The 4,045-nt window shown below is 48.5% G+C and overlaps 1 protein-coding gene across 4 annotated transcripts in view; it reads right to left on the bottom strand.

Annotated features, from left to right (window-relative positions):
- The window catches only part of LOC105546791 (chromosome unknown open reading frame, human C16orf46), a 32,711-nt gene extending 29,724 nt beyond the window's left edge, over positions 1–2,987 (bottom strand). For 2 of the 4 annotated variants that reach the window (XM_011990074.1, XM_011990071.1), the window contains exon 1: positions 2,856–2,987. The gene's annotated coding sequence lies outside the window, so the exon portion shown is untranslated. Of the gene's footprint in view, positions 1–2,505; positions 2,535–2,855 lie in introns of those variants that run through there. The other 2 variants (XM_011990073.1, XM_011990072.1) reach the window with 2 other exon arrangements.
- Positions 2,988–4,045: the final 1,058 nt, after the last annotated feature.

Genomic DNA, 4,045 nt, shown 5'->3' with positions numbered 1-4,045 from the left:
TGACCTTGTGATCCGCCCGCCTCAGCCTCCCAAAGCGTTGGGATTATGGGGATAAGCCATTGCGCCTGGCCTTTTTTTTTTTTTTTTTGAGACAGTCTTGGCTCTGTCACCCAGGCTGGAGTGGGGTGACACGATCTCTGCTCACTGCAACCTACTGGGTTCAAGCAATTCTCCTGCCTCAGCCTCCCAAGTAGCTGCGATTACAGGTGCCCGCTACCATGCCCAGCTAATTTTTGTGTTCTTAGTAGAGACAGGGTTTTGCCATGCTGACCAGGCTGGTCTCAAACTCCTGACCTCAGGTGATCTGCCCGCCTCAGCCTCCCAAAGTGCTGGGATTACAGGCATGAGCCACCACACCCAACCCTATAACCCAATCTTAATTAACACTGAGCTCGAGGTGAACTACAACTTCTAGATTTTTTTTTTTTTTTTTCACATGAATGGCTAAAAAGTCCTGTCTTCTTTACTCCGTAACCATGCTGTTGATTTTTTCTCTTTTTCTTTTTCTTTATTCTTTTTGTGTTAGTTAGATGTAGACTCCAAATGCATCAGATCCTTGTAAAATTTCCCCTTTTGTTTTTGGACCATCATTAAACCTGCTCAGATAGTTCACAACCTAACTCTGACTTCCCACAGTTTGACCATTCCTTCTTGCTTGATGACGCCATTAATTTGACGAGGATACCTTCTGTATCTCCATCTACATCACGAATAAAGATGTTGAGAAGGACAGGTAAAGGATACTCCCCTGTGGATATCCCTTTCACTTGGACATTTGCTAATTATTCAAGTGCTGCAAATTCACCTTCACCTTATTCCCTATGCAATGATATGGCCTATGTTTCTAAATCTTTTCTACAGGATTCTAGATCCATCCATTTAGTTTGTTTTTTTTTTTTTTAGAGGAACTTACCAAGAGTTATACAAGTTGATCTCTCTCTCTCTCTTTTTGAAACACCTATTGTCTAGATCAGGGATAAAGAATACATTCTGGCGGAGTGCGGTGGCTCACACCAGTACTTTGGGAGGCCGAGGCCAGTGGATCACTTGATGTCAGGAGTTCAAGACCGGCCTGGCTAATATGATGAAACCCCATCTCTACCGAAAATACAAAAATTAGCCAGGAATGGTGGCTCATCCCTGTAGTCCCAGCTATTCTGGAGGCAGAGGCAGAAGAATCGCTTGAACGTGAGAGGCGGAGGTTGCAGTGAGCCGAGATCGCACCACTACACTCCAGCTTGGCTAACAGGGTGAGACTGTCTCAAAAAAAAAAAAAAATTCTGAATTGTCACCTCCAAACGAGTAGTGGCTACCTAGAGCGTTGTATTGAGAAGGATCTTACGATCTGACTACAGCAGGAAAAATTTCTGGGGTTGATTAATTATCTCTACCAGAAAATAAAGAGTGCCACATGTTTGCCAGTCTGTCTATACAATCAGATTACAAATATCTTACTGTAGATTCCTATACCTGGTTGACAGATTCCTAATTCACTAAGGGCGGGGAAATGTTGATGGACCAGAAGAAACCAAGGCCCAGGGTATTAAGTCAAACAAAACTGTTTATATCAAAAGCAGATAGATGGAAATCTTTCAAAACTCCTTATCAGCTTGCCCCAGCTTCTTATTGGCTCTGCACTGTGCCATACACCCTCATCTTCCTAGAAGCTATAGATTTAAAGGAATCTTAAATTCCAACCAGAGAAAGATGAGTTTCTGGCAGCCTCATTTGGAGTTTGAATGAACATTCCTGTGGGTCAGGTCTTTCACGACCTATGTTGAATGAAGGAATAATCATTAGAAATACTGTTAGCCATGGTGGAAGTTAAGTTTCTTAATACAAGACCAATCTTCACTTGTATGAACCAGTTAAATAGGTCCTGAAGACTGACCTGGGCATCCTGATCATGAACAACATAGTTTCTACAGGAAAATGAGGTGGGAGTCGCATTTACAAACACACTGGAAGAAACCGAAACTTTGTCTCAAAGTTAAGCACCTGTGCCACCCAATTTGCACAATTTGTTTATATTTTCAAGAGCATAAATTTTATCCTCCTTGTTAATTATATATGCCTTCTGCTTATTATATGCCTACAGGTCACAGGAACCTCAAGTATTTCACAGAATGATGCCAAGGAGCGCAGTTTCTACACCATCCCTCCGGATCAGACCACATCTATTCCAATCCCAGTCTCAAACACTTCCCCTTTTTCAACTCCCATTAATGAATTCACTAAGTACTTAGCACTGAGAATAAAAAATTAAAGCAGCATCCGTCTTCTCTGCTCTTACACAGCTTACAGCCCACAGCAAAGCACAAGTCAGCAAACTCACGCGATCCACCTGCCACCCCTAAAACCCAGGCGCATCACGCTCGGCTCCACCTCTTCATCTAGCTCCGCCCCTTCCTGCAGGCCCCACCCCTTTCCCTATCAGGCTCCTCCCCTCATTCCACGAGCCTTTTTTCCTCATCCAGCTCTTCCCCTTCCTCCGCCAGTTCCTACCGTGCCACAAAGACGCCAGCCCTTCTTTCAAGCTATCCCATTCAGAAAAGCATTCTCGATTGTCCTTTCGAACTCCTCCCTGTCCTCCGTCTACCCGCCCTTAAAGGGATCCGCCCTTAAGGGTCCGCCCCCAACGGCTCCTCCTCAGTCCCCGCCCACCGCCCCAGATCCCGCCCCCTCCCCAGGCCCCGTCCGCTCTGGGGCAGCCCCAGTCCTTAGTGCCTCTGCCTTTCGCTTCCCCGCGTCAGAGGGTCGCTTCCTTTCGAACGAGGCAGGGCCTCTCGCTCTGTCGCCTTTGGAGTGGTCCGGGGCCTTGCCCCAGGGATGGAGAAATGGCCGCTCACACCCACCTGTGCGGCGGAGCGGATGGAAGGCCTCGCGACAGCTAGTCCCGGCCCGTGGGCGAGGCCGACTCACGTCGCTGCCTGCCGGGCCGTTGCCCTGGGTTACGGCCACGCTGGGGGCGGGACCGCGGCGGAAGTGACGTAGCCCAACAAAGCTAAGCACAGGCGGGGCGGCTAGTGGCACCTCCTACCCGCTCTGGAAGCTGCCGCCGGAAGGGCCAACGTATGAGGGTCTGAGATGGTGGAGGTGGAGGCCTACCCGGGCCCTCGGGCCGGCGAGTTCCGTGGGAGCGCCCTTTTGCCTGCTAGGATGTTTAGTAGATGCCAGGGTCTCCCTCGGCTCCCTGAGGAACCGCCGTGCGCGTTTCCCATGGACACAAACTTCACAGGCCCAGAACGTCACGGGAGGACGCGTTGTGAACCTCAAAGAGCCCACTTACGTGACAGCACCGGGCCGACGGACACTCGCTGAACTTCTGGCCCGGAGCAGCACAGCTCTGAAGTGGGCACTGGCATCTTTTATACAAATAAAGGAAAGTGGCCCCACGTCCCTAAAACAACAGCTTGCTGAAGAGAGATCGCAAGGGGTCCTTCACTCCAGCTCGGGTCTGACTCCAAAGCCCTCTGCTTTAGAAAGTGTGACTACTTCTGCTGTAGAAAACCGGTGTCTAGGCCGGGCGCGGTGGCTCATGCCTGAAATTCCAGCACTTTGGGAGGCCGAGGCGGGTGTATCACCTGAGGTCAGGAGTTCGAGACCAGCCTGGACAACATAGCGAAACCCTGTCTACTAAAAATACAAAAATTAGCCGGGTGTGGTGGCGAGCACCTGTAATCCCAGCTACTTGGGAGACTGAGGCAGGAGAATGGCATGAACCCAGCCGGCGGAGGTTGCAGTGAGTTGAGAGCATACCACTGCACTCCAGCCTGGAGAGCAAAACTCAGTCTCAAAAAAAAAAAAAATCGGTATCTGAGTTCTCTAGCACCGTGATTGCTCCAATGAGACGGATTCATATATAATTCTATTCCAATTTTTTTCATACGTGTAAGCTTAGGTACCTTGTCCACATAAATAGGAAGTTGCAGCTAAAAGGGGTTTTATTATAGTAGTATCTCAAGCTAGTAAGTATTAACCAAAAACATTTAAATGTTTTATCAGTTGACAATTTGTTTTGGTCTTCCTTCAGATCTATTGAAAA

Source organism: Mandrillus leucophaeus, unplaced genomic scaffold, assembly GCF_000951045.1.
Source record: "Mandrillus leucophaeus isolate KB7577 unplaced genomic scaffold, Mleu.le_1.0 Scaffold37, whole genome shotgun sequence".
NCBI classification, from domain to species: domain Eukaryota; kingdom Metazoa; phylum Chordata; class Mammalia; order Primates; family Cercopithecidae; genus Mandrillus; species Mandrillus leucophaeus.
The sequence above is the reverse complement of the archived record's forward strand: the minus strand, read 5'-3'. Positions and strand labels throughout refer to the sequence as shown.